The sequence below is a fragment of the Pinus tabuliformis genome, chromosome 8, assembly GCF_031772625.1.
Source record: "Pinus tabuliformis cultivar Carrire ecotype Pingquan chromosome 8, CPIR1, whole genome shotgun sequence".
Lineage (NCBI taxonomy): Eukaryota > Viridiplantae > Streptophyta > Pinopsida > Pinales > Pinaceae > Pinus > Pinus tabuliformis.
Window position 1 is genome coordinate 107749140 of NC_142294.1, and position 12608 is coordinate 107761747.

Sequence of the window (12608 nt, forward strand, 5' to 3'; positions counted from 1 at the left end):
TCAGCCTTTCATCCTTCCTTTGTATGCTTATCTACCAAAATTTTCCGTGTGTATGATCACTTATAAATTTGACAAAACATAACATTACAGGTTCTGGCTTGATAATATCAGCTGTGTCAATCTGTTCCAGACTTCCTGTGTGGGCAATTGGTGCTTCACAATTGCCTCTATGGTTTCATCTGCTTCTGTATATTTATAGAAATTTGGAGGCACATCGAACAGATGATTGATCTCGTTCATGATGAAAAACAGGTTTTCCACCCTATTATATAGAGTCTGCCCTGATGCTGGCCCTGATTCTGCTGAAGTGCTGGGCTGTCCTGCAATTTGACTTGCAGCAAAGGCATTGACCCTTTTAGCATAATTTTCATGGGTAAGCAGTCTTCCCACACTGCTTAGTATGCTGGGGAGGCCTCTGTTTTGCAACACCTGAAACCTGTCCATGAACTTGTTGATTTCGGTCTGCATGTCTTGGGTTCTCCTTTCTAATGTTCCAACCAGGTTTCTTAATGTCAGGACCCTTTTAACCATTGAGATTGTCTCAGTCCTGTGAGCAATTCCCATGGTGGTCAGTTGAGAGCTTGTCCTGTTATTTAATATGTTGATCATCCTACTGGCAGCATCAGGCATGTTGCCAAGGCTTGCTCTTGCTCTGTGTATCTCCCTATTTGCCTTTGTAATGAGCACTGACTGCTCATCTATGGTCTCAATGAATTGCCACTGATCAGTAATGCACTGGCCAATATTGGCCCACAGAACTGTTTTGAGCTCTGCTGTCACCTTATCTAGTGTGAGCTCTTTCTCAAGCTCAGTTATTCTCTTTTTGAGAGCTTTTATATCTCTTTCCTTCTCAGCCACATTCTGTTTGCTCTTATCATATCTTTCATTTACTTTAGCCAAAGATTCTTTGGCTTGATTGAGCTCTAACATTTGAGCTTCCAGGACTTGAATTTCATTTTGAAGCTTCTGCATATCCAGACTATGAGTCTGCTCTGTTGTTGGTGCAGCTGTCGATGTAGTTGGTGCTGTAGGTTCTGTTTGCTGAGGAGGAGGAGTAACAATGGGAGCAGTTTCCTCAAGATTAATGATTTGAGGAGGAGGCTGAGAAGTCTGACCTTCTTCTCTTTTTTTCAAGGCTGCCTGTAGTGCTGCTTTTGCAGCCTCCGACTCTCCCAGTTTTTCTTGGGTTTGGATTAGCTGCTTGTACAGAGATATCAACAAGGTTGTGGCCTCTTGATCATGTCTTTGCTGGGCAACATCATCTGTTTGAGGGTGAATTGTGGCTGGGAGTTTGATCTTTCTCCTCAAGGCTGCCATGTCTGCATCCCTCAATTTTAATATCTCTTGTATGCCCTTGATATCTTTGGGATCATGCCCAATCTCTATGATGATGTCTTCTAAGGACCTAATTCTGTTGTCCTTTGCCTGGGATGATGCTCTCTCCAACTCTAACTGAGAGGCTGTATTGTTAAGGCTATTTTGTAGCCTGTAGTTATCCAATGTTTGGTCTGCCAGGGAAGCATAGACCATCTCACCCGTTTGCTTATGCAGTTCTATTTTATCCATTGGGTGGATATCCTTGGCGAGGACCTCCAGGTTAGTCCTCAAGTAGTCAGAGGCAGATTGGGGCTGTACTGCTGTTGGCATAAAATGACTCATGATCATTTTGCCTTCCTGCACATCATATGCAGACATGAGTCTTTGTTGATTGGTGGGAGCCATGTTTAACAGATGGTTATACAGTTGTATCTTGATGGGCTCATTTCTCCTCTTAATGTCGATGAACTGCTGTTTAATGCTGAGTCCACCTTCCCTTTGCTGATTAGAGGAACTCACTTCTCCTCCTATTGCTCTATCATGTTCCTGTTGAAAGGAACTTGCTGATGCTTCCCTGCTGGGTGGGACCATACCAAAAGACTGTCCTATTGGCATTTCTTCCTCTGAGAAGGGATTGATTCTCTGTCTTTTCTCCCCATGAGTTGCTGATGTTGTAAGGGGAGTCTCTCTGTCCCTTTTCCTGCTTGTATCCTCCTTTTGTGGAGTTTGGAGGATTGATGCCTCAGCTGAAGTTTCTTGCCTTGGAGGCACAGTTTGTTTAGTGGATTTAGGGGCTTCCACTGTTTGCTCTTGCTGGACAGGCTGCTCCTGTCTTTGTTCTTCTTGCTGTTGGTGTTGTGTTTGTTGCTGCACTTCCTGCTGCATCATTTCTTCTTGTTGTTGCACTAGTGTTTCCATTTGCTCTTCAGTCATAGGAGGTGGCTGTTCCACCTGCTTTTCTTTACCTTTGTTGGATGTCTATGGAATATTCATGGCAGCTTGCTGATGTGTTGTTGAGGATGAGGCAGCTGCTCCAAGTTGACTTTGATATGAGAGGGGGACCTGTCCACAAGTTTCCAAGTCAGCTTCTTTTTGAATATTCCTAGCCTCTCTTTCTAGCAGCTCTTCACTAGTAATTTCCTCCTCTAGGGTGCCCTTTTTCCAGCTCAATGCATTGGCATACTGCTCAATCTCAGGCTGCCTCATATGTGAATAGGTACCCAATTTGTATTTTATCCTCCTGAGGGAAACAAAATGATTGGGGTCATAGGGTATCCACTCAAAACTAGTTTGCAGTTTGAGGGCCTCTAGGATACTATTTGCCTCTTTCCATCCCTCCTCTTTTTTGTTATATAGGAAAGGGCCCAGCTGGCTCCTTACCTTTAACTGCGCTTTCTTGTTCTTACTTTGGAAGTGGAGGTAGTCGGCATTCCCAAATTGCCTGAAGTATTCTAGGGCAAAAAGTCTCATGGGGACATACCTTGGCAGCCTATAAGGCTTCAACTCACAGCCATAAACTCTGATCACTGTGTGGTGTTGGTAAAAGTACCAATTACCAATGCTGTAGGTTTTGTTTAGATGGAGAATTCTCCTCATGTCATCAGTTAGCCTTGGAGGAGAAACACCATACAATAATGTCATAGCTGGATGAATGAACAAGTCTATGAACTCACAGTATGTGTATGGTGATACAGAGGTGCAATGAAAAATAGAGGTCCAAAACACAACTGACCTTGGATTCCCCTGGGCATTAACTTGCTTCAGGGGAATGAGGAAGCTGCCTGGTTGATAAAACAAGAATAAATGGTAAATGTACGAAGTGTATCTGAACAGTCTTTCCCTTTGCAGATTCATTAGCTGGTCATGGATCCTATCTGCAATATATGTAGCATAGTCATAATGTACAGCTGGAGGCTTTCCAGGAGAGAATATAGACAGCATTGCCATTATACTATCATCCACATCCTCCACTCCCCTGAACCCTAGGACATAGCTGATCAAATCCACTAGCATTCTGCCCAATTCATTTAAGTATGCATATCCAATAGGAGGAGTTCTGATGGCTTCAGAGCCTGGTTGTATGAACAGCTGATTGATTTTGATGATCTGGTCATTTGACAACCTAGTTCCCTTCTTTATCAAGTTCTGCATGTAGAGGGGGGTCAATGGTTTTGCAGTGTGGAAATGCAGCATCTCATTTATGCTCTCTGGGGTGATATGGAACAGAATTGAGCCTGTGGGGCTGAGGACAACTCTTTGGCATGGATCATAGCACTCCTGGCATCTGTGGACCAATTCTGGCATAGGATTTACCTGGGGGAGGTTGTAGATGGGCAAGTTTGAGTCCCAAATCCCTAGGATATCAGCTCCACTAAGGTGCTGGGCTTTCAACTCATTTAGCAACTGAATATTATATTTGGAGCCTAATGGAAAATAGTCTAACATTTGATAATCCATATCCCCCAGAGCTTTCCATTCTAACTCCCTGTGAGGGGTATTGAGAGGCTTGATGTTCAGTGCAATTGGAGTTTCCATGGTCTATCAAGCTTCTGACTTGCAGGTGAACTGGTTGAAATAAGCAGAACAACACAGAGGTGATTCCTTACAATGAAAGTATGAATTTTAGGGACCAGAGGGTTAATTGAGCACACAGCAATTGAAATACTGTTTAACAGATTGATAGAGACAAATAGCAGGGCTCACCAGAACTTTTCTATGGTGAATTTAGCCAGCAGAGGTTTCTAGCTCACGGTTGCGCGAGCTACCTGTGAATTCAGGTTGTTTCAGTCGACTGCAGGTTTTATAAACCGTTCGTTGTCTTGCCAGAGGGAAATAGGTGCAGGTTACTGGATACTAGACGGTGAATTCGGTGTTTTAACACTCCCTTAACAGTTTGTTCGAAGAAATTTGGATAAAAACCAGGTGCAGAGAATAATTTCGAAAAATACCTTGCGGATTGTCACTGATAGTTGCAAATGCGGGTACGGCGGAGGCGCCCGTGGTTTCAGAGTTGGACGTGCAGGTTGGCGCTGGTATGGTCGTCAAATTCATGCAGCAACAACGACAGTCTCTTTCGGCAAAAGTAGAAAAAACACGAAATTTTGGCTTAAAATAGATTTTTGGCAATATTGGCGCGCTTTTGGGATGACGTCAGCATGACGTCATCAGGTGGGGTCAGAGTCGGATGACGTCAGCTCGACGTCACCGGGTGATGTGGCAGGCCCTAGTTGGTCCACGGATATGCTGAGGTGGCGGACATGTCAGCGAAGGGACGGACGAATGAGGTGATGCGACGGCGGGGTGGCGGCGACGTGGCTCTGACGTGGGCATGACATGGGACCAGCAAACCGGGCGGTAAGTGCAATAGTGGTTACGGTTTTCTCGGACCGCTTACGATACGGCCCCGGTTTTGTCAGAGGCCGCTCCGAGAGCCTTGAGAGGGTGACGCGTGGCCGAGGACTGACGTAACCCTTCGTCATTTTCTCGGGCGCTAACTGTCGGGCGTGGGGGCCGCTCCGATATCAACGAGGGCCGTCGGATCACATGGGTCCAATCCGACGGTTGACGGAAGGGCGATGTGATCGACCAATACGGAGGGGGGGCGGGTTTAATTTATTATTTGTTTTGAAAGCTGCGCCCGACGGAAAACATTAGGATATGGGTTTTTGCAAAGTTTTCAATGTATTTTGGAAAATCAAACATATGCGCCGAAACTTTGGATAAGCGGCAAAAGGTGGGTTTTTACACAATTTCAAAGGGGTTTATGGGTAGAATGACTTCAAAGAAGGGAGAGGGGTGAGGTTTAGGTTCATCAAAGTGACCAGATGCCAATTTGATCCCTGACAGAGGATTTATTGGCTATAATGCCAAGGGGAGGGATATTTATACAAAATTTGGGGTTTATACACCATGGTGTTAATACTAGTAGGGGAAGGGTAACATAGGGGAATTACATAGTAGAGTTAGAGTAAATATGGGGGAAAATGTGAATGAGGGGGAAAATCACTAAGTTTATTTGAGACTTACTTAGTTTAGGGAGTAGATCAAAAATGTAAAGAGTTTTAGACAAGAAATGTGGCTTCTAAAAAGATTAAGAACCACCATGAAACCATAATCTCTTCCATGAATCTCAGCTGATGAGGGAGTGTTAGTAATGAAATGGAAAGGGGAAGAAGGGAGGTTAGACATGCTTCTTGCTTGCTGCAACTTGATGAAGAATGACACCTTCTCAATTCATTGATTTTGCTTTGGTAAACAAAGTTAGCACATATGCAACTTATAAGAAATGACATTTCTGCAACCCCAACTGCCTACCCATCTATTTGCCTAGCATTTTTTATTTCTTCTTGGAGGGTGCACTTGGACTTGCAGACCCTTACTAGCCTTTTCTTTTCTTTGGCTTTTTCTTTTGTTTTTCTATCTACTTCTACCCTTATTTCTTCCAAGGTCCCAGATTAAGCTGTTGGGAGCCTTTTCTTCTCTACCTGAACTACTTGTCTGCCAAGATTAAACAGTTTGGACAAACTTCTTTCTCTATTCTACAACTGAAAATTCAAAACATGGCATGATCCAGATTAGACTGTTGGACCATCCATCAAAATTTAGTCCATACCAAGCTATAAGCACACATTGGATTCTCTTGGAAATATGTGATCTTTGAATCATCAAAGCAGAGCATATTTGGACTTTTTCATAGCCAATCATGAAATATGAAACCTATTGGTATAGGTAGCTAACAATAATAAAACCCTTAAAACTGTTGCATCGGTTTTCCTGCATTGGGTTTTTCTGGGGACGATTGTCCAAAAATAACGATGTCCCTTGTGATTTTGTCTAGTATTTCAATCACTAATCTGAATATGAGTTAAGGCTACATTTGTCTTTATTTTCAGTATTTATATCTATAAATAACTTGTTAATGGAATAAGCAAGTAGGTGAAATAAACCAGATAATGCAGTAGGGATTTCTAACGGGTTAGAAATTTCAACATGGTATCAGAGCATCATAGATCACAAGAGGACTGAAGGCACCAACGTAATAAGAAGTATTTGCAGTTGTCCCGAGAGACAGAGATGCTCCTAAGAAAAAAGCAGCAGAGAAGGAGTGAAGCAGAGGCCTTGCGTCATCATTTCGAGCCAGAGAGAAGGCCAGCGTAAAGGCAACAAGAGGCTCACGAAAAGCCACATCATCCTACTCAGTCAGGTAGGCTTGACGCAGTTGGCCAAAGGAGTGATTCGGGCCTTTGCCGAGATTATGCAGAGCTGGAAGGCTTAGTTTCTTCAATTGCTGGGGCATAGGTAGCTGTGGGCAGACTGTGAAGCTGGTGGGGTGTTGTTGCTGTTGAAGCAGAACAGTACTTAACGGGACAAAACCAAGGTAGAGGGAGTCACTGCCTTGACGGATTTCTAGCCAAGAAATCCAGATCTGAGTTGTAGTTGCAAAGAGGATCAAAGAGGAGTGGATTGACTGTTAGCAGAGAGATTTCCAGTAGGGAAATTGAGACTTAGAGGGAGTCTAGGAGAGAACTTCCAGGAGGGAAGTCGAGACTCAGAGGTAATCTGGAAAAGGAGCAGAGATGGCAAAGAACAGACTGAGATATCAAGACAGGTTGGACAGGGCCTCCAACTTTGTCATCTGGAAGGCTAGGATCTTGTCTGTTTTGGATAGACATCGCATCGAAGGCTTCGCCTTGAGAATCGTGGCTATCCCAGTCGACCCAGCTGATAATGAAAGGTATGAGGATGCAATGGCGAAGGCAAAATGCATAATCCTTGATGAGGTTAAGGATCATGTAGTACCACATATTGTCGAGAAGAACATGACAAAGGAGATGTGGTATACCTTGATGACATTGTATCAAGCACTTCCGTGCAGAGGAAGACGTTGTTGGAGAATCAACTACGGTCATATCAGATGCAGAAGCGGGAGCAGATAGATCTATATCTCAGTAGGTTGCAAGAGATTCGGGACCAACTTACTTCCACAGGGGACACACCGGATTAGGAGTTCATGGTGAGGACCACCCTAAACACAGTCTCCAAGGATTGGGAGACATTTGTCCAAAGCATTTTGGGCAGCGCTGATCTACCAGGATGGGATGAGATGTGGGCAGCTCTTCGCCAAGAAGAGATCAGAAGGTTGACCAAGGCGGGAAGTAGCAGCAAATGAAGTCGAATCAAGAAAGAGGAGGAGGATGATGCAACTCTGGCATCTGCGGGACAGCTGGGGGAGATGAAGAAGGACATCTCTATAGTGAAGTGCTTCCATTGTGGGGAGCTGGGTCATTATGCAACCTAGTGTCATAGGAAGAAGAATAAGGGAGAGGCTTCTGACTCCAAGGCAGCTCCGGCTAAGGCAGAGAAAGAAGTCGAGACAGATGACGACTATGCCATGAGTGCTCATGCACCTCTAGAGAAGAGGTGGGGAGACATCAAGCTGTAGTCGGGAGGACTACAGAAGATGAGGGGTAGGATCCTTGAGGTACCCAAACTCTTGGATCATATTTGGCTACGAGAACCCCGAATGACAGTAGTGGTGACAGATGTCGGGAAGAAGCGAGTTGCGATGGAGCGACAAGGCAGTGCTAGAGTGCAGGGGTCTATAGAAACGCAGTGGGGGTTGCAACAGTGCGAGAGGCACAAAGGTGTTTGCAACAGTGCGAGAAGCACAAAGGAGATTGCAGCACTCCGAGAGGCACAAAGGTGTCTGCAGTAGCACATAGGTAGCAGAAGGAGCACATGATAGCAGTAGAGGCAGCTTCAGCATCAAGACACTTTTGGACTGATAATGATGTCAATAGTTGGGTAGATCAATTACTTCTCGGTAACTGAGTTGCAGTGCAGTAGTTAGTAGTGGTAGTGCTATGGGCATCATGATGTAGCATGTTGAGAGGGAGCTGCAGTATAGATGTAGCAGTGGTAGTGGCAAAGCCATGGGCAACAATATAGGAAGCAAAAATGCACTAGATGTTGGGCAGCAGAACAAACATCATCACAGGTACTGGTGTGGAAGGATGAGTGTGATGTTTAGTGGTGCAACATTACTAGAGCACATTCCTCGCTGATAGTGAGTGTTGATTTGTGGTAGCATCGGATGTGCTCTAGCCATGAAAAATGGTGGAGAGGCTAAAGCACATGAGATCTCCAAGACCCAAAAATGGTTTAGGGAAACTCCACCGGTTAGAGAGATATTAAAATAATTAATGTTTTTAATGGAGTTCCTAAGTCTAAACTTCGGAAAATTAAAATATTAATGGGTATTAATATAAAACTGGGTGAGAATGTTCTAAATGACATGGATCAAGCCAAATATAATCTTAGCCGTTGATTAGAGACTTAATCTCGGCCATTGAAGATTCAACAAGAAAAGTATAAGAAGAGGCTTGGGGGTCAGTTGGTGATATACCAAGATTGATCAGTCAATTCGATTTTTTGGAGTGGGGTTTTCTAAGAAAATTCGAACAAGTGATCTGAGTTGCAGCGAGGGGTAGTGAGTACGTAATAGAGATGTAGAGATAGTGCCAGAGGGTCAACGCAGTGACTGAGGAGGCTACGCAGAGGCAGCAGGAGCCACACAAAGGCAGTTAGAGACTGCACAGAGGCTGAGGAGCCTGCGTGGGTGACACAGAGGGCCAGAGAGCTGAAGTAGAGGGGCAGAAGGCTGACCCAAAGGGTTCTAGAGCTACGCAAAGGCTAGCAGGGTTGACGCATGTTGAAATTTCTAATTTTAACCTGTTAGAAATTCTTCTTCCAGTATTTGGTTTATTTCACCTACTTGTTTTATTCTTTAACAAGTTATTTAACCATATAAATACAGAAAATAAACACAAATGCAGTCTCAACCATCTATAGATCATCAACTGAAAATAACAGACAAACACACAAGGGACACCATTATTTTTGGACAATCGTCCCCGAAAAAACCCAACTTGGGAAAACCGGTGCAACAGTTCTGAGGGTTTTATTATTAAGCAGCTTTTTTGAGTACAACTACGGTGCCAAATGGGCTCAGCCACAGAGAAATCAATCTGGCAGTAATACCTCTCTTCGGAAGCAAATATTCAGCAAGTTTGCTCCACGAAAATCTCTCCAACGCTTCTTTGAAGCTCTGCGTCAGCCCTCCTGACCTCTGCGTCACTCAAAAACCCCCCGCGTCAGACTTCTGTTGCTCTGCACTGGCTATCTGGCCCTCTGCATCACCCACGTAGGCCCTGCTAGCCTCTGTGCAGTCACTCTGGCCCTTTGCGTAGCTCCTGCTGGCTCTGCATAGCCTCCTCTGCCTTTGCGTTGGATCTTCAGCACTATCTCTGCCTCTCTGCTATGCACTCACTACCCCTCGCTGCAACTCTGATCACTTGTTCGATTTCTCTCAGCAAACTCCGCTCCAGAAAATCGAGCTGACTGATCAATCTTGGTGTATCTCCAACTGACCCTCAAGCCTCCTCTTATACTTTTTCTATTATCTTCAATGACCAAGATTAAATCTCTAATCAACGACTAAGATTAGATTTGGCTTGATCCATGTCTTTTAGAACATTCTCACGCAGTTTTCTATTAACACCCATTAATTTTTTAATTTTCCTAAGTCTAGACTTAGGAACTCCATTAAAAATATTAATTATTTTAATATCTCTCTAATCGGGTGGAATTTCCCCAAACCATTTATGGGCCTTGGAGATCTCATGTGCTTTAGGCTCTCCACAAATTTTCATGGCTAGAGCACATCCGATGCTACCCCAAATCAACAACGCAGAGACTTGGAGAAGCGCCGGAAGGATTTTCGTGGGGCAGACTATTGCTGAGAAGCTAAATATCTGTCTCCGAGAAGAGGTATTATTGCCGTGTAAAAATATCTGTTGGGTGAGCCAGTTTGGCACCCTAGTTGTACTCAAGAAATTTGCATAATAATAAAACCCTCAGAATTGTTGCACCGTTTTCCCGCATTGGGTTTTTCCAGGGACAATTGTCCAAAAATAATGGTGTCCCTTGTGTGTTTGTCTAATATTCAGTTGCTGATCTGTATATGAGTTAAGGCTGCATTTGTGTTTATTTTCAGTATTTAAATGTATAAATAACTTGTTAGTGGAATAAACAAGTAGGTGAAATAAACCAGATAATGCAGTAGGGATTTCTAACGGATTGGACTTAGAAATTTCAACACTTATCCCTTAACACATAGGTGAAGTGGCCACCCACCGCTTTTATGAACTTACAAGGAATATTGGCTTTGGATGGCTTCAAATGATCAGGTATACTTTGACTACCCTATCAAATTTTTGAATGAATTCTCGTACATCTTCCCTCCCTTGGTTATTTGGTAGAATTTTCAATATTGAAGTTCCCTTGGGCATTGCATGACCACCTCTTCATTAATAGGTCTTCAAACTCATTAGAGTTGTTTATGCATGCAGGGGGAGGGCTAAGGTACCAATCTCTCACTTGTCCCTCAAGTGAAAAAATAAAAAGCATCATGAGCCTATCTTCATCAAAGATCATTCTAGGGGACATTTGCCAATAGAATTCTTCAATAAAACCATGGGCAATCCAAGTAGCATCCCTTTGAATTTGGGTAACCATCAGTTATATTTTTCAGGTAGTGGTTTCAGATCATCACCCAATTTCAAAGGGGCAAAGACATTAACTAAGTGTCTTTCACTCTTGGTCGTCTTGGGTTAATCTTGTTTTGGGTCAGTGTTAAAACTAGATGGCATCTTTGGAGATGGATCATTGACCTTCTCAAATTTAGGGAAGAGAGCAGTTCCAACAGGTGATGGAGTTCGCTCTCCCCTTTTTGCAGCAACCCTAGTTAAAGGAGGAATGTTGTCGCCTTCAAGTAAACTAAGGGTTTGGACAATGAGTGGAGTCGCCAAAGGAATGCTTTAGAGATGTCATCAATGAATCAATTCCTCAATGATTCACTAGGGAGGTAGACCTTCTTCCTCCCCGGCAACGATGCCAAAATGTTACCGCTCAAACTAGCAGGGGACCTAAAGGGGATTCCTAAAGGGTCAAATGCTAGACCAAGGGCTACAAATGTAGACTTAGCCCACTATCACCTAAGTTAAGGCTCCCTCCTATTTACGGACTTTCACTGATGGGAGGAGACTCAGTATATATGGAGTCAGAAATGAAGGATAAATCAACAAATGGATATAAAGTGACTCAAGCAATCCCTTTCCAGAAGAGGGTCAAGAATGGAGCTTGATTGCTTTTTAAGCAAGGTATAATATCTTCTAGGAGAAGGAAGTGGGGATTTGAGGGTTAGGCTTAGGGAATATGACTTGTGAAAGAGTTTCTCAATCCCTAAAATCCTTATTGAAATTGGTATCCCAGATGGTCCTTGAAGAATTGTCTTTTCAAAGCAATGGGACCACATAGGACCAAGTGGACCCAACCTAGGTTAAGAGGCAAGAATTTAGCAAGCAATGATGTTCTTAACCTAAACAAGCAGGGGGAAAGGATCAAAGTAAGAATTTTCACTTAAAAGTGTCAAATTGATCCTATGACGCACTAGCTTTAGGGATACCTGGGCAAAGTTTGATCTCAAAGTTAGGGCTAGGGTTATCTCACAACTCCACAGTCGGAATAGCTTCAAAATTGGAGGAGGCCTTAAGGACACACCAACATAGGAGAGGCTAGGAGATCGAGCTTTTTGCAGGACTACTTTGTCGGGAAACTAATGCCCTACGTGACCCAAATTGGCTAGACCTAGAAGAAGGTGAAAAAGAGTTGATTTTTTGAGTGATCACATCTTGGTAGAACAATGCCTTAGTCTTGGGAGAATGGAGTCTAGGTTAAATATGAATGAGGACCTTGTTTCTTAGTCAAGGAGGCCTTAAGACTACTTCACTTGCCTTCTAGGGCAAAGGGAAGCAACCTTACAACTTTATACTTCAACTTGGAAAGGTGATGGCTTACCAAGATGAATTAGTTGATAGAATTATCCCTAGGAAATTTCATTCAAAATTACATGGCCCATACAATGAGAGATGTTATATAGAGACAAAATTCCACAATTTAAGTAGTAAATGCATGTAGCAATTAGTCTTAAAAATAGCAAAATTCCCAATTCAATGTATATGGCAAAGTAAAATAAGAGGAGCATTAAAAGCATGTACTTACATGTAATAGAACATATCCAACCATCAACAATTTGACAATAGAGAAGCTCCAAGATAAGATAAACCAAATCCAAACATCAAAATTCATCCACAAAGCTCCAATTCATCCTCCAATAAAAAGTGTGAAGTTCTCAAGAGAGAGAAGAGATCCAATCCAAAGTGATGATGAGA

General features: G+C 43.3%; 2 protein-coding genes across 2 annotated transcripts in view; both read right to left on the reverse strand.

Annotated features, from left to right (window-relative positions):
- The window catches only part of LOC149234360 (D-xylose-proton symporter-like 2), a 301095-nt gene that overhangs the window by 130001 nt on the left and 158486 nt on the right, over nt 1–12608 (reverse strand). The gene's annotated exons all lie outside the window — the stretch shown is intronic.
- LOC149234361 (uncharacterized) overlaps nt 1–12608 on the reverse strand; it is a 57854-nt gene that overhangs the window by 21676 nt on the left and 23570 nt on the right. The gene's annotated exons all lie outside the window — the stretch shown is intronic.